The following is a 22,780-nucleotide window of genomic DNA, read 5'->3' on the forward strand; positions in this document are numbered from 1 at the left end:
CGACATCGAGGCGCCAACCCCTGGCCCGGGGGATACCACGTGAGCCCTTCCCACTCCCAGCGGAGGGCAGTATCGATGGGACCCCCAACCGTCCTTCCACACCTAGGTGCGATCGCCCCACAGCTCTCTGGGGCCTGGCGCCTCTCCTGCTGGGCGTCTGGCCGCGACCTACCCGGCCTCTCCGCCCTCCTGGGCGCAAGGGTCCGGACATCAAAGGGCTCAAGACCTATATCTGGGGCAACCCGACAACAAGATGACAGTTGTATCCCGGAGTCAAGAGCCCTGCTGATCGGATCGCGGCTGACCCTACGGAGAAAGACTCTTCCTGAACCTACCTACTGAGCCCTGCTGACGACGTGGCGGCTCCATCGTGCTTACAAGACCTTCACGAACCTTTGGGGCCCTGCTGACGCCGTCGCGGCCCGACCTTGTTGCAACAGACCATCAGAGCCCAGCTGACCTCGTCGCGGCTCGACCGAAGCGGACCTACCACCGGAGCCCTGCTGACTGTGTCGCGGCTCGATCCAAGCGGAACTACCACCTGAGCCCTGCAGACGCCGTCGCGGCTCTCCACGTCCGAGCCGCTCTGAGACCAGCACCCAAGGTCTGGCGCAGAGCCTTCCCGTACCTGACTGGTACCAAGACTGTCCCGCTACCCTATCCCTCCAAGAACATTGAGACTCTTACCGGATCACTCGATCCCATTGTAAATATTGAAACGTACTCCTTTTTATATAAAGAACCAAGATAAGCAACTGATACGGAGTCCTGTGTGGTGGTGTTACTGGGCCTAGTACGATTATAGGAGAAGCACCTCTCCTCGGAGGCTTCTCAGCGGCGCTCGGCTATAACTTGGCGGTAGGAAGGTGCCCGGAGTAGTCCCTCCGACTCCCCGGTGGTCCTCCCTCCAACATTTGGTGGCCAGCGACGGGATCCGAGCCAGACGCAATCGTACAAGCAAGTAACGCACCCACTATCTAACCAGGCGGAAAAAAGAAAAGGGAACCATGGACGGCCAAGAAGCAACCGTGGCCGCAACCTTCCAGCTGGAAAAACTGGAAGAATACACCCACAAAGAACTAAAACAATTCTGCAAGGACAAAGGGATCCCGACCACGGGATTGGGCACCAAGGAAGAAATGCAGAAAGCCCTGAAAGCCTGGGCCGAAGCTGAGGCCACTCCACCCCGCACCGAAGGGACCTCGGCCCGGAACGAAAATCTGCCGACCACAACCCCGACGGATGGGGGGCGAGGCATTCCCGAAGCCAGCCTATCCCACGAAGAAATACGAGAACGAGAGAGGGTCCGGGCACACGAAATGGACCTCGCACGACTCCGGCTGGATGGCGAGCTCCAGCTAGCGGAGAAGAAAATAGCCCTGGAGCAACTACGGCTGCAGGAGGAAATCGAGGAAAAGAAACGGCATCGAGAACTTGAAGAGAGACGGCTAACCCTCGAGCATGAGAGGAGCCTCAAAGAACTCGAACTGAAATCTAAAACGGGGGAGACCAGCACCCCCGGGGCCCGGGACGCTCTGCCACTGACCGAGCCAAAGGCTCATATCCCCAAGGATGTCGTCAAAGAGTACTACAAGAACGACGACATCCAGCAGTGGTTCCGAGCCTACGAGGTAGCCATGACCTCCCATCGGGTACCCCGGAAGGATTGGGGTGCCGGCCTATGGGGGAGGTTCCTCAGCGAGGGCCGTGATACCCTGCTGCAGCTCCCCGACTCAGTGATGACCTCCTACGATCACATGAAGGAAGCCCTACTCACCCGCTACGGACTATCAGCCGAGATGTACCGGCAGCGCTTCCGGGACTGCAAGAAGCTCCCCGGTACCACCTGGGTCGAGTACGTGGACTTCTTCAGCCGGGTCTTTGAAAGGTGGATAAAAGGGAGCAAGGTCACCTCGTACAATGAACTGTTCGACCTCATTGTCTGGGAGCACCTCGCCAACAACTGCTTTATGGAACTAAGGCAACACCTCCTAGACAGTAAGTTGACCGAGCCCCGGAAGCTCGCCGCCGAAGCAGACCGATGGGTCAACACAAGGGTCCCCCGGAACCCCGTGGGGGACTACCAACGGAGTACCATGGGATCTCCTCGCCAGAGGGGCGGAGGAGGGGGGTCCCACTGCAGCCGAGAATTCCCGGCCGGACCGCCCAGAAGCCCGCCACGAGGCCAAGTCGCCAACCACACGTCCCCGACCCTGGGCCGAAGGGGGACCCCCATCGCCCGACCGGGACCCCGACCACCCGTGACCTGCTTCGGCTGCCAGCAGACCAGCCACTATGCCAGCGATCCGGCCTGCCCCATGAACCGACGAAACGGGACCGCTGGGCCCCCTCCCCGACAAATAGCCGCCGCTGCCCTGGGGGAAGGAGAAGAAGAGGAGGAAAGCCGCGAGGACGGGTCCCCCGAATGGGAACTGGCGGCCATGTCGCTCGTCTGCCTGTGCTCCCGAGAAATGGTGCCCCGAGCGGCCATCCCAAGCAACACCCAGAAGTACCAGCAGTGGGTCACCATCAACGGACGACGGGCCGAAGCCCTCCGGGACACTGGGGCTAGCGTGACCGCTGTCCGCTGCCACCTAGTGACCCCCAAACAAATCCTGCCACATGTCCTATGCCCTGTCCGGACCGCGGACAACACCGAAAGCATGTGCCGGATGGCCAGGATCCCCTTCGAGTGGGGAGGAGTGTCCGGCACCCTAAAAGTGACCGTCCGCGACGACGCCCCCGTGGACTGCCTCCTGGGGAATGACCTAGAGAGCTCCCCCTGGGCCCAGGTGGAGCGCCGAGAGCATGAGTGGGCCTGCGCCACCACCCAGTCCATGACCACCCAACCCGCCGCTGCCGCGGCCACCGACCAGCCTACGGGCCCAGAACTATCACCCTCCTCTGGCACGGAGGAACCCGACGATGAGGCCGGGCCATCCGAACTGTCTCCCGACGAGGCCGCCTCCCTCAGCGAGATCCCCGAGTTGGCTCAGTGGCGCCACGATGGGGGCCCCACCCGCGAACAATTCCAGCAAGAACAGAAGGCCTGCCCGTCCCTCGAGGGGGTCCGACAGCAAGCAGCCGCCCAGGCCTCGGGGGACCCCACGGGAACCCACTGGGTCTATTGGGACAATGACTTACTATACAGCGAGCAGAAAGTCGCCAAGCTGGGAGCCGGCCGGGTGTTGGTGGTTCCCCTCCGGTTCCGGGAGTTCCTCCTGAACCTGGCGCATGACGTGCCCCTCGCCGGACACCTCGGGCGGGACAAGACTTACAGCCGCCTAGTGACCCATTTCTATTGGCCCCAAATGCGGAGAGACGTGGACCAACACTGCTGGTCCTGCCAGACCTGCCAGGCTAGCGGAAAAACAGGGGGTCGAGTTAAAGCCCCCCTCCAACCATTTCCAGCCGTCCACACCCCGTTCGAACGAGTGGGGATCGACATCGTGGGGCCCCTCGACCCCCGAACCGCCCTAGGACACCGCTTCATCCTGGTACTGGTCGACCATGCCACCCGATACCCTGAGGCCATCCCCCTCCGCACTGTGACAGCTCCAGTGGTGGGCCGGGCCCTGATGGGCATCTTCTCCAGGGTGGGGTTCCCCCGAGAAGTGGTGAGCGACAGGGGTACGAACTTTATTTCAAAATACATAAAATCCCTCTGGCAACAATGCGGGGTCACCTACAGATTCACTACCCCTTACCACCCCCAGGGGAACGGACTGGTCGAGCGGTTCAACAGGACCCTAAAAGGGATGATCAAAGGTCTGGAAGAGCCCCTGCGGAGGAGGTGGGATGTCCTGCTGCCCTGCCTCCTGTTCGCCTATCGAGAGGTACCACAGAAATCCCTGGGTTTCAGCCCCTTCGAGCTATTGTATGGGCACCCTGTCCGAGGGCCCCTCAGCCTGGTCAAGGAGAGCTGGGAAGCGAACGTCCAAGATGCCCCCCCCGACGTCTACCGGTACCTCCTGACCCTGCGGAACCAGACTCGGAAGTTCCGGGCCCTGGCAGAAGCCAACCTCGAAGCCAGCCAAGAAGACATGAAGCGCTGGTATGATGCAAATGCCTCGACCATCGAGTTCGAGCCAGGCCAGCAAGTCTGGGTCATGTCACCCATGGACCCCTGCGCCCTGCAGGACAAGTGGGCCGGGCCCTTCAAGGTGGTTGAGAGGAAGAGCCCCGTCACCTACCTAGTCGACATGGAGTCCCCGAGGAACCCCCTCCGGGTCCTGCACGCCAACCGGCTCAAGCCTCACTTTGCCCGAACTGAACTAAGCCTGCTGCTGGCTACTGATGATGGGGGCGAAAGCGACTCCGAGCCCCTGCCAGACCTCCTGGGGTCCTCGGACCAAGACGGTTCCTTGGAGGGAGTCCACCTCTCCGACACGCTGACCCCAGAACAGCGCCATGATTGCCGGAGGCTGCTGCAACCCTTCGCTGCCCTCTTCTCTCTCACGCCCGGGGTGACCCCCTGGTGCATACACGACGTGGATACCGGGGACAGCCCCCCTGTGCGACATCGTGCCGACCGAGTACCTGACAGAGTCCGGGCCTGCATACAGACCGAGGTCGCCAAGATGCTCGCCCTCGGAGTCATTGAGCCCTCAGACAGCCCGTGGGCCAGCCCGGTGGTCTTGGTGCCGAAGGCCGCCGCCCCCTGTACTTCTCCGGAACTCCGATTTTGTGTAGACTACCGGGGCCTGAACGCAGTCACCAAGACCGATGCCCACCCCCTGCCCCGGGCAGACAAGCTGATCGATCGCTTAGGGGCCGCCCGCTACCTAAGCACCTTTGATCTCACCGCTGGGTACTGGCAGATCAAGCTCACTCCCGGCGCCCAGGAACGATCCGCCTTTTCCACCCCCCATGGGCACTACCACTTTTGGGTGATGCCATTCGGTATGAAGACCTTTCAGAGGCTGGTAAACAAGGTCCTGGCCGGGCTAGAAGCCTTCAGCGCGGCCTACCTTGACGACATTGCAGTCTTCAGCGACCACTGGGCCGCGCACCTGGGACACCTCAGCGAAGTCCTGGCCGCTCTCCAAAGGGCCGGGCTCACAATTAAGGCCAGCAAATGCCAGATCGGTCAAGGATCTGTGACCTATCTGGGCCACCAGGTGGGGAGTGGCCAGGTGGCGCCCCTCCAGCTGAAGGTCGATGCCATCCAGGCATGGGAGCCCCCCGAAACCCAGACCACTGTCCGGGCCTTCTTAGGCCTCACAGGCTACTACCGGCGATTTATTAAAGATTATAGCAGCATCGTGGGCCCCCTTACGGAGCTCACTTCCAAGAAACAGCCCAAGGTGGTGCACTGGACGCCCCGCTGTCAGACCGCTTTTGAAGCCCTCAAGGCGGCCATGTGTGCTGCCCCGGTGCTACAGGCCCCTGACTACAGCAAGGAGTTTGTGGTGCAGACCGACGCATCAGAGTACGGGGTCGGGGCGGTCCTCTCCCAGATGGACGCCGAGGGCCACGACCGACCTGTGGCCTTTATCAGCCGCCGACTGCTGCCACGTGAACAGAGCTGGAGCACCATCGAGCGGGAGGCCTTCGCTGTGGTATGGGCCCTCAAGAAGCTCCGGCCCTACCTTTTTGGCACCCACTTCAGGGTCCAGACTGACCACCGACCCTTGCGGTGGCTTATGCAAATGCGGGGCGAGAACCCCAAGCTGTTGCGATGGTCCATCTCGCTGCAAGGGATGGACTTCACCGTGGAACACCGGCCCGGCAACGACCACGCCAATGCTGACGGCCTGTCCAGATTCTTCCGCCTCGGCGAGGAGAACCCCCAAGGAGATGGGTGACTCTCCCTGCCTTCAGCTGGGGGGGACGCGTGTTGGAGCCGGCCTCGTGGCGTGGTCCTGTTCCCCCTCGCTCAGCCGCACGAGGTCCCATGCACCTCGGGGCTCCTCCATCTTGGATTACACGTCACTCCACGTGACCACCTCCGTGACCCTGCTCTACCCGGCCTCGGTCCCAGCGAGGCCCGACATCGAGGCGCCAACCCCTGGCCCGGGGGATACCACGTGAGCCCTTCCCACTCCCAGCGGAGGGCAGTATCGATGGGACCCCCAACCGTCCTTCCACACCTAGGTGCGATCGCCCCACAGCTCTCTGGGGCCTGGCGCCTCTCCTGCTGGGCATCTGGCCGCGCCCTACCCGGCCTCTCCGCCCTCCTGAGCGCAAGGGTCCGGACATCAAAGGGCTCAAGACCTATATCTGGGGCAACCCGACAACAAGATGACAGTTGTATCCCGGAGTCAAGAGCCCTGCTGATCGGATCGCGGCTGAACCTACGGAGAAAGACTCTTCCTGAACCTACCTACTGAGCCCTGCTGACGACGTCGCGGCTCCATCGTGCTTCCAAGACCATCACAAACCTTTGGGGCCCTGCTGACGCCGTCGCGGCCCGACCTTGTTGCAACAGACCATCAGAGCCCAGCTGACCTCGTCGCGGCTCGACCGAAGCGGACCTACCACCGGAGCCCTGCTGACTGTGTCGCGGCTCGATCCAAGCGGAACTACCACCTGAGCCCTGCAGACGCCGTCGCGGCTCTCCACGTCCGAGCCGCTCTGAGACCAGCACCCAAGGTCTGGCGCAGAGCCTTCCCGTACCTGACTGGTACCAAGACTGTCCCGCTACCTTGGCGGTAGGAAGGTGCCCGGAGTAGTCCCTCCGACTCCCCGGTGGTCCTCCCTCCAACAGGAATATAATAAAATAGTGATATAATGAATTATGTAGGCAGTTAGTTGTTGAGGTATGTAATGTAACATGTATACTTTAGTTTGTTTTCGGGTATCAACTTGCCTTCAAAGAGAAGAATTTACAATGGCAGGAAATGAAAAGCGGAGGAAAAACCAAAAGAAAAAGTACTACCTGCAAAAACCTGAGAACAAAAAAGGAGCTGATGGACAGACGTGGCGGGGGGGGGGGGGGATGGACGTGAGAGCTGCTGATAGAGAACTAAGGAGTTTCTTTAAATAGTGTTTAGAAAAATGAAAAATGTTTAGAAGTAGGGTAATACAGCATATGGCAAAAAATATAAAGCAGTATAAGAGAAGAACAGCAGCATTGAAGCAAAGAGAACACGTAGAAACTGTAGTAGATACAGTGTTTGTCTTGAAGTGTAAAGTATTTATCCCAATACTAAACAGAATGCAAACACTGCATAAAACAGTGTTGTCTAGGAAGAATAAAAGCTTTAAAAAGGATTATTAATAAAAGTAACTTTTGCCATATTTTCAAAGGTGAATGGAAACATACATCTAGTACTGAGCCTTTCTTCACGAACAAAGCTACTTCCAAGACAACACATTAGGGCATGTAGTTGAAACAACTGGTCCATTTTATGAGGTGAAAGATGGTAATCCTATTGCAAAAGAGAAGATGGTTCCTAGGAATGTAGAGGAAGTTCTAGCTGAAGAGATACAAGGAAGGCATTGACAAGCCCCTGTAAACAATGGAACTGTAGCAGTATTGGCATTGTTTGAAAGGAATTAATTGACATATTAAGACATTTTTTATGTAAATTTACAGATAGAAATGTCAATTAGAAAATTGAAACTTTGCAAGCATTAGATCCATGCAAAGTGAAGAAGTTTACTAATTTACAGGGACATTCACTGGCATGTCTATTGAAGAAAGTGTGCTGAAGCCCCGTTCATAACTTCAGATTGTTAGCTATTTATCACTTTTCATTGTGAAGTATAGTTAGGAGAGTTTACTTTGTGAAAGGTCTTGCCTTATGTTTAGGAGAAATAAATAGAGAATGGTACAGGAGCAGAGGAAAACAAATGTTTGTGAAGATGCTCAATTTTGTTTCTTTGGTCCTGGAGGAGTCTAGGAAAAATGAAGAGTTGGTATGTGCAGGTGTAGTGGAACAGGACACAGGTATTAGTATTGGTAACTTTACACAAGATATTGCAAAGTTTAACACAGTTTCTTCTGAAAAACCAAATTGTGTTTGTATTTGTTGTCAACACACTCACTACAAAAGCCAAACTCACTATGTTGTTTTGTTCTCAAAATCTGAACAAGAGAACAGAGAGAAGTGGCAAGAAGCTGCTCTGTATTTTATTTGTCGAATGCTTTGATTTGTCAACACAGCAAATTATATGTAAGTATTGCCATGAGAAGCTTGAGGATAACTAAATGCTAGCTTGAGCAATACATAACAAGTTAAAATTGGTGTAAATTCCAGAAGAACTTCGAGAACTAAATGTTTCTGACTCAGTTCTCATGCAAAATATACACCCATTTCAGGCAATAGTTTGTATGGAACCAAAGATAGGTAAGCTGCCACCCTCTGAGCTACAGAAAGTCCTTTACGTTAGGCCTGTGTCGGTAAATTCCGTTCCGCTCGCGGAATTTGCAGAATGTGGGTAATTTTGCGTTCTGCGGAGAACGCGGAAGTGGCAAAAATTCTGCGTTCTGCGGCTTCGCAGAATTTTTTGCTTGTTCGCGTTCTCAAAATGTGTGTTCGCAAGATATTTCCCCCGAGCACGCAAACAGCATTCGCGAACAGGAATAAAGCATTGCGAACAAGCAATTTCTCGTGTTCACGGAATTTCTGCATGCTCACGGAGTTTTTTTACCGTTTTGCGGAGCTTTGCATAGCGCGACTACGCAAATTCCGCCCACCCATACTTTACGGAAGAGTTGTCTACTTACATTTAGATTTTAAATGGAAAATTTTAACTGTGGGTGTAGAGTGAGATATTGATGAACCACTTATCATTCTAGTAAATGGTGTGCCTACCAGAAACAAAATAATGTGCCAAGAGTTAGTGGATGTTAATAAAGTAAACAAAAGCAACATTATACCTAAAAACAAAAAAATATTTAGTACAGAAATGTCGATAGTGTTGGAGATGAAACTGTTACCTTCAAGTGGGCAGATTGAAAAAGTGGAGCGATCTAAATCAGAAGAAATATATGAACACTATAGTATCCATCCACTGTATTCCAAAGAGGTTATTGGGGATGCCATTGATCTCTTTCAAATGAAACAAGCAAAACGAGCTCCAATGAGTGTGTGGGAGAAAAGCTTAGAGGCTTGCTGTTTTCCACAGCTATTTCCCACTGGAGCAGTTGGGCGGTATGATGACTGCCCTGTACAAATACCAACAGTTGAGTACAGGTCAAGCAGATTATAGTCAGAGGAAGCTAGATTTCACCAGTGCATTCCATACATATTCAATCTATAGGAATTTGTTGACAAAGTTCATGATAAAGATGGAATGTTGGAAAACAATTTAATTAATTTGATGGCATGCCAATGTTGGGCCAAGAAGTATTGGTATTGTCGCCATGGAGAATTGAATTGCATGTTGCAAAACATAGGGGCATATTATCAAGAAACGGCATTAAAATTATCTCCGCTTTAGCGGCAGAAAACTGCTGCTAAAGCAGCGATAATGGACTTGATAATATGCCCTTGAGAATTCCCATAGAAGCCCATGTTCTGGTGTCAATATGGGCTTCTATTGGAATTCTCTGCGGCATATTATCAAGCTCATTATCCCCGCTTTAGCTGCAGTTTTCTGCCGCTAAAGCGTCGATAATGTTAACACCATGCTTGATAATATGCTCCTTAGATGCCCTTATTTTGGTTTGTGATGCTCAGTTGTGCAGAGTACATGTGGGATGACATACTTGAGTTTTTGAGAGAAGCAAACTCAAATATTATGGACAACAATGTGAAAACAGCAGGAGAACTTTGATCTTTGGATCCTGCTAATGTTTGTAGATATTTTATCCACAAGTTTCAAGCCATGTAGCCTTTTATCTGCAGAATTACAAATTCTCCTCTTGGTGAAGTGATTTCTTTTGGCGTAAAGAATGCCAAGCTAGAGGTACTACTCATTTGCATTCAGTTATGGATGAGATGCACCAACATTTAGAGTAGATAGTGATGACACTTTACTCTCTTTCATAGAGCAGTGTGTGACTCTTGCCATCCCGAAAGACTGTGGTGAAAAAAGCTTGAAACAGCAAGTTCTGCACTTTCAAGCCCATAACTGTAGGAAGTACTGTCATCGAAAATATAGGGCTAAAGGCACATTTTACACAAGGTGTCGTTTTGGATTTCCGAGACCTGAGTTTTCAAAGGAAGAGTGAACAGTTTTTTATCTACAGTGAGACATGCACTGACTCGAAAATACCTAAAAACACTTACAATCTCAGAAGAACAGTGGCCTCTAAATATATTATTGACTATAATCCTGTGAATCTCAAAATGGGGAATGCCAATATGGATACACAATGTGAAGTAGACAACTCCATAGCTGCTGCTTGATATGTGACTTCATACATGACAATATTAGAGAAAACGAAGATGATGGAAATGTGAGAGGAGATGTCTGCTAAAACGTCCCTAAGCAAGAAATTGTACAAATTCACTTTGACAATTATTTCTCATAAGGAAATTGTTTCCTATGCTGTGATTGGTTGAGCTCTGCCAATTTGTATTTAAAGTCAAGAGGAATTGTTTGGGTAAGTCTGGACCTTTCAAGTACGCAAAACAGTATTGAAGTATTTCCCGTAAATTGATATATTGGATATAAGTCCAGTCGAACCAGAGGAATTAAATCTGAAATCTACTACAATAGGCAGTCCCACTTTTGAAAAAGGACAACCTGTAACGCAAGATCTAATACCTTTTACAACAACAAAACAATTAAAGGTAGTGATACAAAATTTGAAATCCGCAGGCGCAGCTGGGCCAAACGGCCTCCCAAATGCCCTTTTCAAGCATGACCTGGAACTTTGGGCCAATTACCTCGCCCCACTTTTCAACCAACTATATTCCGAGAATAAGACACCACATTCCTGGAGAGGAAGTCTATTTCATCCAATTTATAAAAACGGACACCGAACAGAACCTGGGAACTATAGACTCATTGCCCTTATTGATGTAGAGGCAAAACATTTTGCGTCTTGCATTTGACAATATTTACAGGAGTGGACAGCGGAAAAAAGAATAATCCCGAAATTTCAAACAGGTTTCTGACAGGGCATGGTCACCATCACAAACCTGGCAGCATTGGCGATCTTAATTGAAAAAGCTGCAAATAAAAAAACAGGTCTATTAGCATGTTATATTGATTTGAAATCTGCTTTTGATAGAGTGCCGCGAGACCGTCTTTGGCTGAAACTGAAAGAATGGGGATTACCCCAAAAATTGATAGATACAATAATATCTCTATACAGCGAAACTTGGGCCAGGGTGAAGTTTGGAGACGGCAGCAGAATATCATCAAAGATAAAAATAACCAATGGATTAAAACAAGGCTGTGTCCTTTCACTATGTCTATTTAATCTATACTTAGCAGACTTAAACAACTACTTGCTTAAGACAAATGGCCATCCGCCCAAACTGGCAAATTAGTCAATTCAGTTCCTGCAATATGCGAATGACATTGTGGTAGTGAGTCAAGCCCCAATAGGGCTACAAAGAGTCATAAACAAACTGACTGAATATTTTGATCTCTTAAGGTTGGAATTAAATCAGACAAAAACCAAGGTGGTGCGATTAGTAGGCCCTAGATCAGGAAAATATAAATGGTATGCAAAGGGAACACAAATTGAGGAAATTAGCTCATATAAATATTTGGGAATCAAACTGGGTCGAAGGATGACCTTTATGAATCAAAAAATGGATATAAAAGCAAAAGCCCAATCATTAATTTTTGCCTACAAACAGCTCTATAAGAAATTGCAATGTCCTTCCCACGACCATCTTTTGAAACTAATGGCAGCACAACTGCTTCCAACTTTGTCCTATGGCCTGGAAATCTGGCATGGTCAAGAAATTGCCATTTTAAACGAACTGCAGACAAAAGTATATAAAGCAGTTTTTATTCTCCCTAAAGGAGCATCCCCAGCACAAATACGCTTGGAATTTGGCCTCCAGAACCCGGAATATCAAAGAAAAGCAACATGTGCGAAATTGTGCTGGAAATTCAGAGCATCGGAACCTAGATCACTGAACAACTTATGTTGGACCGAAATAAGATCGCAGTTTGATAAAAAAAAAAAAAGCTCATTGAGCGATTTTCTGTGTACAGCCCTGGAAGTACTAGAGATTGATGAAGCCTGGAATAGCAAGTTGGAAAGAACAACATTTAATAGAGCGTGTAATGCCATGGCTAAGAAATTATCACTCATGGAAGATAAAAGAAGATTGACCAAATGACGTCATGCATGGGCTGTAATAAACTCGTATACCAAGCTAAAACCGCAATCCTACTTAGTGGCGCACTTTCGACTATCATAAAAAAGAGGTTTATATGGTCCAGATTAGGCGATCATAATTCGAAGGATTTGGTCCCTACCTGGAAAAGCAAACAACAAGTTGAACATTGCCGTCTGTGCGGATATCGTAAAGAATCCATATGCCACCTGATGTGCGTTTGTGACTCCTTAAAAACCGAAAGAGGGAAGATGCTAAAAGCATCTTTTAATGACTTACAGATTCGCACTTGCAGACAGGCGGTAATAAGCTGGATGGAGGGCTCTTCAAATATTTTAATTTGTCGTGGTGTAAAATTCATGGCCCTAGTGGACAACCTCTTATTGAAAGTGGATAAAGAACAAATGCTTGGGGTTGGAACAGCTCTGTGAATTTTATAGAAATTGTAAATATTCAAAGGTTTTATTAATAATATGATGTTTTTAAAACTTCAATTGTTATATATTTTATTGTGTGCTTTATGGTTGTGATAAACCAAATAAAGTTGTTTTTGACTGACTGACTGAGTACCTCTCTGAGTTCGAGCCAGAAAGTACAGACATTGTGAAAACAAATATGTTGGGCACTTACATTCCAAGAAAGAATCCACATCTTGAGAACATGTGTCTTTACGAAATACTACAGATATAGAAACAATATAACAGAAAACGTAGATGAAGGGAAATAAGCAGTAGTTGGTCGGTTGGTCAACACACAAACTGAAGCCTAATCAACCACACAAAACGTATTTGCCAAACTCCAGATAAAAGAGAGTTTTCTATTTGACACTTCTACAACTCTTCAAATTTTGACGCTCTTAATTGGAATTACTCAAATACTTTAACTGCTAAGATTCCTTCAATGCTTTCTTTGACAGACAGCATTCAGTGTTTCCAAACTGTTTGAGAATGTTAAATAATGAGATTGAACAGGAAGAAACAGTTGCTACAGAGATAGTTAATAAGTTCACAGAGCAACCAAAGTTCAGGGCCATGGAGTCAAGATCCTTTTGGACAACCATTTATTGAAAATGAAGCTGTCATAGCTATGATTGAGATTGAAACAGCAGGGGAACAAGTAAGGCAGAAAAATGTTAATTTGGAACAGTTAGTTGGACAACTGAATGATGAGAAAAATGTTATATATATATGGAAGTAAAAGAGAGATTAGAGCATGGATTCCTTCATGAGAAGAAACAGTGTAAATACACATCATTTAAGCCAATACTATTATATGTGAGTGGTTAAGCTGGCACCTGGGAAAGCTTTTTAATTGAAGTTTTCTCTACTTTCCTGCTGAGGACTGCAGAATCTAAATTGCTGTGTGTAGTAACAGCACTCACCTGATTAGCTGCTCACAACATTAGTGGAATTACTTTACATCAACACTACACTGGAAATATATTCTACTACAGCAGCAGAATCTTTATGAGGCATTTGTTGATCTCAGAGTGGACTTTGATCTCATCCCCCATACAAAATCTGTTGTCTGTTTTAAATGCGATGGAGGTCCCAGGGAACTGAATCCACCTCATCTCCAGCCACATACCAAGAACTTTGCCAAGGTACAATGTGGGCATGCAGGAGAATTAACTAAGTGTATCCCCATACAGCAGGATATACATCAGGGGTGTGTCCTTGCTCCAATGCTCCTTACCCTCTACATAAACAATGTGGTTGATGTCTTGAAAAACTGAAGAAATCATTCCCCTTTACAAAACGGTAATAAGGTACTGATTATTTTATTTGAGATGACTCCCTTCTCATTTCTAAGACTCCAATGGGTCTCCAGCTCCTCATCGACAAAAATACTGATTTTTGTGTGAAGGGGCTTGGAGCTCAATGCTAACAAAACCAAGTATATGGTATTCGGTAAGGGAGCGGCTAAAAATCCAATCATACGGGCTGGGGGAGAAATACTCGAGAGGGTCTGGAGCTTCAATTACTTAGGAGTTAAGGTAATGGGGAGTATGAAGTGGATTGACCAGCTAAAGAAAAGTTCATTGCAACTAGAGCACAGAGCAAATGCTATCAGTAGGCTGCAAAGCAAACAAGCTCCCGTGCAGTATCGTCAGCCCTCGAAGTCTATCGCGGTAAAGCACAAGGGGCAGCCCTATATGGAACCGAGACCTGGGTATGCACTGATGTTTCTCAACTTACTGCTGCAGAAAATAGATTTTCCAGAAGGCTGGTCTCTGTGCCAAGGAGCACACAATTAATTCCCTTGTTTCATGATTTAGGGCTTTAAAGAATTGCAGATTTGGCCACCCTTAGACCACTTGTCTACTGGATTCGATTATGGGTCACTCCCGATCTGAAGGAATTCAGAGATTCCTTGGCTGAATTGTTGAGTATAAGGGGTGGCAAATCAATACACTGGGTCAAGTTTGTCTCAGATTGGTTTAAAAAGTTAGGATTGAGAAGACTATGGATTAATCCGGAAAGAATGTGTAAGACCGACCTCACCTTCTTAAAATCTAGTTACTGGACCCATATCAAAGATATTCATTTAAATAACCCTTTAATTGGCAAACTAACAAAAAGATTTTTAGATACTAAGCCATTTTCTTGTTACGAGGAATTTTTAGATTTCATCTCCTCCCCTCTAGCCAAGAGTCTTTGTATCTGTTTTCAACTTGGCACTCTGCCCCTGAGATCAGTAACGAGTTATTGGTGCAAGGCCCTGGGCACTAGTATTTGTCCGGCGCGTGGCTTGACAGATGAAAATGAGGCACATATATTATTCTTCTGTCTGAGCTACCATGGCCCGCGCCAGAAATTGATTATTCCTATTTGTAAAAATCTGAAATTAACAAAATATATAATGGCCCTTAGAATACTAAGGAGTGACACAACTCCAGAAATAGCCATTGCTACAAGTAACTTTTTAGAAGCGGTATGGAACAAACGCGGTAGACTACTGATAGTGCCCCCAAGTGTCTAAGCTAATCCTTTTTAATGTCTGTTTTATTTTACCAATATCTATAGTTGGAAGATAGCTTTTAAGCGTTCTTTTGTATGCATTTATTGCTCAATTTGCACACAGTTCTGCTGTAGCAAGTAATGGCTAAAGAATATAAATTCTTGAATAGTGCTGCTTTTCTACTAATGAATTGTGTTGTGACATGTTTAAAATGGTTTTATGATATATCTCTTGTAATTCTTATGCACACGTGCACTTTGATGGTACTTGGTTACCGAATAAAGTTCATCACTACTACTACTTTACATCGACTTTTCATGTTGTCTGTGGAACATGACAAAAAACTGGAGTACATAAAGTTATCTTGTGAAGCTTGTCATGAAGTCTCAAGAGCACTAAAGACATTGAAACTTTTAATCATTGATGAGGTGACCATGGCCTTAAACTTAGTTGTCGATGCACACCAATTAAGACATACGAGAGCTTGAAAGTACAACAGACAAGTACATTACTGTGTATCCGACCATGACTATGTGCTACATTCCCAACCTTCAAAGTTCTGTGTCTATGGGGGCAATGCCTCCCGAACAACCCTCTAACTCCCAATCCACCCTAACCCACCCATTTAACCCAAACGTGCCACGAATTTCAGTCTGAGGGTTACAGATCATCTCTCTCGGGAGGGGGAAAGGGAGTGGACGGGACCCACACCTCAAGCGTGGAGTCGAGGGGGATGGAGGCCGAGTACAGCGGCCAGGGGGGGACACCGATGCTTACGGACAAGTGTAACAGAGGGGGGAAGGTTTGTATCATCTCCCACCAGAAAATGGCTTCAGTCAGACGGGAATTTACAACACTCAGCGCCAGTGGACTGGCTCCAGCCACTACCAGACTCATCCACCGGTATATACCCTGTCTCATGTTGGGGGACTCCGGGGACTGTTCCCGCCAGCCTCCTCACTCTCCTCCACCTCACCCTTGAATAACTCAGTTAGGTGTGCCCATTCCAGGGATATAGGATGCTTTCCCAGCCCTCGACTCTCTTCCCGGTACAATGCCTCTCGCTCCGCCACCGACCACCTCAATACCTCCTCTCCCCAGACCTCCACCCGCGGCGGGGAATGCTTTCCTTTGTGCACTTAAGAATGCAACAGATTCTGAAGATAGACTATGATATGCGGTTTGGAGGAATGCACTTAATTATGTCTGGCGATCTACTACATCTTACCCCATAAAGGCTAGCCTGTGTTCAAGACACTTCTCCATTATGAAACTAGAAGGGCCATATTATCAAGGAAGGGCGAGAACATTATCGCCGCTTTAGCGGCAGGAAACTGCTGCTAAAGCGGCAATAATGGGCTTGATAATATGCCCTTGTGAATTCCCATAGTTCTGGTGTGAACCTGGGCTTCGATGGGAATTCACAAGGGCAAATTATCAAGCCCATTATCGCCGCTTTGGCGGCAGTTTCCTGCCTCTAAAGCGGCGATAATGTTATCGCCCTTCCTTGATAATATGCTTTTATGACAATGCTGTCGAATAAAGCTTTGAATTTGATAATATGCCCCAAAATTCTTTGGGAAGTATTGGAAATGTAAACATTTGGTTAAACTTCCAATACAAAGAACTACTTAGGAATATGTGGAAAGAATCTGATGTTGAATAAGAAAATATTCTGAAAGATAGTAGAGTAGGTGTTCTCTCAAAAGACGGGAAATGTCACTTAGAAATTCGGCTTGTTATGAGACTGTTTCCTGTGAACAAGACAGCAACAGAGCTAGTGTTCTCTTTTATTCAAGAAGGTAAATCCATAGTGTGCCTGATGCCTACTCTTCAGGAGTGTGTGCTTCTTTCGATGAAGAATCGCTAAAATTAGAGATGGAAGATTTTTTGCAACTTACAGTAATCGACAAAATGGAACACCAGGGTATGACAGTACTCCTAAATGGAAAAACTACAAGCAAAACTGGATTCATTAGAAAGATCTGCAGGGGTGACTAACACTCTAATAGTGGCACCAGGTTTGGGGTCTCTGGCTTCAGTGTAAATGAGTCCCTCCTCCCAATAGGTCTTGTGGAAGTCACTGACATCTCCCTGTTCCTGTTCCTGATCAGCAGCTTGCTGTCTCAGGCTTTCAAGAGTGGGACAGGTCATCTGCCCCTAGCACAGATCTTCCCAAGAGGGGCCCCTGGGCCAAAGCGCTCTGCAGTGCAAGGCCCAAGCTCCCGAGGCTCAGTTCCCTCTGGGCCTGACAGGTCTTCTCCTTGTGGTTTCCTAGTCCTCTTGCCTTTTCTCTTGGAAGGTTGGTCTGTAATTCAGGCTCCACCCTGGCTTTTCACCCTGGGTTCTACTCTGTCCTTTTTTGTTTTGCACAAACCCACTCAGGTATACCCAGCATGGCTGCATGGGTTTTTCTTTCTATATCAGCCCATGCTAAGGACTCCAAATCATTGCCAAGCAGACACTGTACAGGAGTTGCAGAATATACCACTACCATGTTGTGGTCAGTTCACCTTCTCCGCTCTAAGGACACCAGCTCCATTGGTGTACCTTACCCTGATTGTCAGCATTGAGGACTGTATAGGTCTCTTCAGGTAAGTGCTGGTTTGAGAAAACCAGTTGCTCAGTCACCATGGTGACACAGGCACCAGAATCTCTCAGAGCTTCAACTCTAACCCCATTAATATGGGGCTGTTATCTGTATATCTCCACATTACTGGGCGAGACAGCCAGGGTAGCTATATCTATCCCCCTCTGTGACAAGAGTTGCCTGAGTAAGCTCCGTGACATGGTCAGGCCCACCTCTGGTCCCATCTGAATACTTACTATTGCATTTGCTGCAGGTGTGCTAGAAGCATTATTTTTGGTTTAATAGCTAAGGTCTCCAGTTCGATGTCTAAGGGCCTAATGGTCATGCCACCAAGCCTTTTTGGGAACCCAGTCCTAACTCTGGTACCCACCCTTAGACTCTGAAGAGTTTCGGGGCCACCATCCTAAACAGGCTTTTGGGGGCCTTTAAAAGACTCTTTGGGCTTGTTTACAACAATTGATACCTCGCCATGGTAACATAGTGGTGCATCAAAGTTTCTTACCCCTGTGGCAGAAACCCTTGTGGCACCATGGATGCACCGTATTTACAATACCGAGATCCATGGCGGAAGGTTTCAAGGATATGTCAACATTTCTGACCTGTGTGAAGGATGTCAAAAGGCATTCGGTGCAAAAGTGGCGTGTTGCAGTGGTTGGTCAGAAAACGGACTCAACTACAGCAATGCAACAAAAAAGAGGGAATGTGTCAGTTCATACTGACGCAAGTAGTCTACTGTATGGGGACCAATGTAATAGAGTGTCAAAAGGGGAAAAATTCACCTGCACTGTATTGCATTGGTCCTGAATGTTACGCATACAAGTGGGCATCGTGTACTTATGTGTAACACTATGCCGACATATGTGTGACATAAGTCATTCATGTAGTGTAGTGTGACATGTAATGTGTTACCTACCTTATGTGGGCATTAGCTGTTGGCGGGACATGGTGTCCTTGCAGACTACATCATTAGAAGTGACTTCAGCTGGAGAGATTCCTCTTCAACAGCCAATGTGTCATTCCTATGCCTGGGTTTTACAGGCATAGGGATTTTAACACATTTCAAGAGCAGCAGCCTGCTTCTAGAAAATGATTCACTTTTAAAACATGTCATAAATGCTACTGCATCAGTTATATGGGTGTCCGATGGAACACATACCATGCATTTATTGTAAATTACCACGACTCAGTCAATTCGGATGCTGGAAAGACCAACGCATCGAGATGAAAAGTGACGTATCTCCAACATTCTAAATATGGGGCAAATGAAGCGCCATTGTTGCATCAAAAAAAGGAATGCAACAGTGCTGCAAGGAGGCGGTATGGACTTACAAATGAGGCACTTTGTTTTAATCTTTATGGTAACCATCTTTCCCTTGGGGGGGTCTTTTTGGCCTCTTTCTTTTGGTCACCCCCACCAGTGATAGTTTTGTTCACTCTTGGTCTGCCTTCTTCCCCAATTCTTGAGGAGAAAGTGGACCTAGGTCCACCAGGAACTGATGCAACTTCTTTTGATAACAATTACTCAACAGATGCTCTTTCATGATTACATTATAAAGCCCCTCATAGATATGCACATTGTTACCTTTCAACCAGCCTCCTACGGGTCTATTCATTAGGAAAAGGTGCAGCGTGGCATTGGGTCAAATTGTGAAGTGCCATGGTGAATCATTTCAATACCGTAAGGATGCGCCGTATTCATAATAATGCGGTGCACCACTGGGTTTTCCCTTGCGCTGGAGCTAGAAATAACTGCTTAGCACCAATACAGACACCCTTGCACCACAGTGCAATAGTGCCTGTGTTGCAGGGATGATTTCCTGCAACACAGGCACGCTTGCACCGTAGTGCAAGGGTGTCTGTGTTGCATGGGATCATTCCCGCAACGAAGGCATCCTTGCACTATAGTGCAAGAGTGTCTGTGTTGCAGGAAAGGATTGTTTATGTGCAGGAAGGGACACTTGCCTGCACATAAACAATCTCTAAAGGGAATTTGCTCTTCGATGTGAGCATGCATCAGTAGAAAGGTATCCAAGAAGCATTGGGGCTCTCTCCCTTGGGATATATTCTCTGATAAATGCAGGGATAGAATTCTGACATTGAACAAGACAGACGCTGAGGTTTCTGACCTCATGAAGGGTACTCTGACAGAGCATATTGAACTCACCACTGAAGAACATAGAATCAAATTCAGGGAGACTTCTAAAACCCAAAGTCAGTCCTGGGTTGATGTTGCAGACTTTTCAGTTAAGACACTAGGGGGCATAGTTACAAGGCGATTGCGTGTCTGGAATTTTTTCGGTGTTCCGCTGGCATAGAAAGAGCAAAAACGAGGAGATATAAAAGTATTTCTCCTCATTGCACCAATGTCACATCTGTTTTTGCATGGTGTTCGTTTTTGGCCCTGCCTCAGATTTTTATCACACATCTGTTATTTTGTGTATCATGGAATTTGAGGTCATGTATAAAAAGAGTTGATAGTTGGTGCAATGATGTGTATTGATTCGCTATAAGGAGGCGGTGATTGAAATAAAGGTTCTGGTTGGGCTCAGAGAAGTGACTATTTAAATTTTTAGAAAGGGTGAAAAGCAAACAAGTTCAATCCTATTGATTCACAAAAGGTAGGAAGGTCAAATGAATAATTTTTTATTATGAAAATGTATTTAATATGTTTCTGATTCTGTTGACTAGGGTTGATTATAGTGGAGATTACGTCATAATCCTGTTATTTTTGCCTACATTATTTTGCGTCCATCTAAGTGTATTGAATCTGTGTAATTTGTTAGCGGTCATTTTTCACTGTGCTGCTTCTTCTTTAGAGGACTCCATCATGACATTGAAAGGAAGGAATACAGGCCTATAAAACCAAGCTTGCAGTATGTTTATAGAGCAAGTCAGCAAAACACGCTTTTATATTTATTTGCCATGATTTACAATGGTAATATTTTTCTACACACGCTTTTTACAAATTTTCTTAGAGGCTGGGGGTCAGAGTCCTTTGTTAAACCTCCTGACTAGTCATTAACCTGTCAGTAACAGCTTAAAAAATACACTTTATTGGTCATAACGGCATTGATAAAGCTCTTTTCGTGGACCGGGAAACCTGGCAGGTTCTTGTCTTACTTCTGCTTTTCAGCACAGTGATTTGATTCACTGTCAAGGGTTTTTTTTAACATAATTATGCGTTTTGGGTCATAAACCACCAGCATGAAAAATACCAGTAAGGTTTCTATAACTTCACACTGCAGGCTTAGTGAGCCTGCCAAGGTGGGTGATAGGCATCGCTGGTGTATTCAATGGAGACCGGCTTCGTCTGACAGGAACAGAATGCCTTATTGAGTGTCCTGTTATTTACAAAGCATAGGACGTAGTTTTTTTAGGACATGATTTCTATAGCTTCTTTCTTTTTCCGGTGTACAATTTATATAAAAATGCACCCTAAACTCCACCGAATTTACCAGTGTAATCAGATTTTGTGGATGACTAGCATTGAGTTTTGTACTCTTGTGAATTCATTGCTGTATTTTAAGCTATTTGCAAGTTATAAAAGCACCAGTTTTCGTTTTCAACTAAACCTGTTTCATCGTATGAACAGAAGTCTAACTTATTTTTTTATTTGTATGTTTTTTTTACCCCATATAACCTTTGGAGATATGTTTGTGCCTTTCTCAAGAAGTTGACTATGGTAGAGCCAAAGCACCCTATGGTGAGGCAACATATTTTCAAAGGAAAAGGCGTGCTGAAGATCTAGTTGACAACAATAATATCCTTATTCCGTAGTGTAGGTGGTATTTTAATGCACATAGCACATGTTGCAATACCATCTCCGCCCCCCTCAGGGTCATATCTTCAAGGGGGTCTGTGGTGCATACTCATGTCAGCAGTCAGGTCCATGTATGTGGCTCTGAACCTTTGAAGTATTGGAATAGAGCAAGACATTCTTTTCCAAAAAGCCAAGTGTGAGGGGGATCAAGGGGCACTATGAACAAAAACTGATTATTGGGAAATCTTTCACATTTAAAGTTATGTTTCTTGAATGATCTATTTTGAGAATTAAAAGTTTCACTTGTTTTTAATTTTATGGGGTACATGCAGGCTCACAAACAATGTCCAAATATCTTTGCTGTTAGGAGTCAATGAAGATAAGGGTAAAATCATTGTTCCCTTGTTTGGCAGCTCTTCAATTCTTTGAGAGGGGAAGACGTGGAATGGGATAACAGAACAAAAGGATGTTCGTCTTTGTCTCAAGGCAAGTTGGAAACATGCTTAAATGCTGCCTGCTTCAGGAGGGAGAAATTAGAATTTCACATCCAGGAAACGTCCCTTGCTCTTTGGATGCTTTTGATGCCTTTTCCAGGTCAAGATTTCTTCATTTGCAGTTAGACATTTTTTTGGAGCTTGGTTTTCTCCAGTGGGGTAGGGCTGCAGGCTGTAGCCAAAGAGAACTCCACAAGATCAGAAACCAACACAAAAAAACTCTGAACAGGGGAAACTACAATCTTCAGCCCAGAGGAAGTACACCATTGTCAAATCTGCAGGTTTGTCCTGGTACTCTGGAGGTATTTAAATCCATAACATTTCTATGTCTGACATTTTCAGGAGTGGTTGGAGAAGTCCACCCAGACACGGCCAAGTGTTTCAGGACCTCAGGAACAGTACTTGGGTATGGGGGATCAGGAACAGAACTGGTCAGCTGGAAATCTTCAGGAGAGACTGCTTGTTCTGTCCCTGTAGCTTGAATAGGAAGTCAGCTGTGTGGCTCTTGGAGTCCATTTCTTTTACCTGTGTACAAGATTAAGCAGGCCCCTTCCTTCAGGGCTCCTCTCAGGTCTCAGACAGCAGGTTTAGTCCTCTTCTGATCTTTCTCATCTCTAGCAATGTTCTGGGAAGAGTACAGGGAATGTCATCTGTATACCTGGCCCCAGCTTGTGAGTGGTAGTGACTAATGGCTCCACTGTAACCAATGGGATAACAGTTTCCAACGGTTGTCCTACCAACCTTTGAAGCATTCCCTGTTTGCCTTACTGCAAACAAT

Source organism: Triturus cristatus, chromosome 4_1 (assembly GCF_964204655.1).
Source record: "Triturus cristatus chromosome 4_1, aTriCri1.1, whole genome shotgun sequence".
Lineage (NCBI taxonomy): Eukaryota > Metazoa > Chordata > Amphibia > Caudata > Salamandridae > Triturus > Triturus cristatus.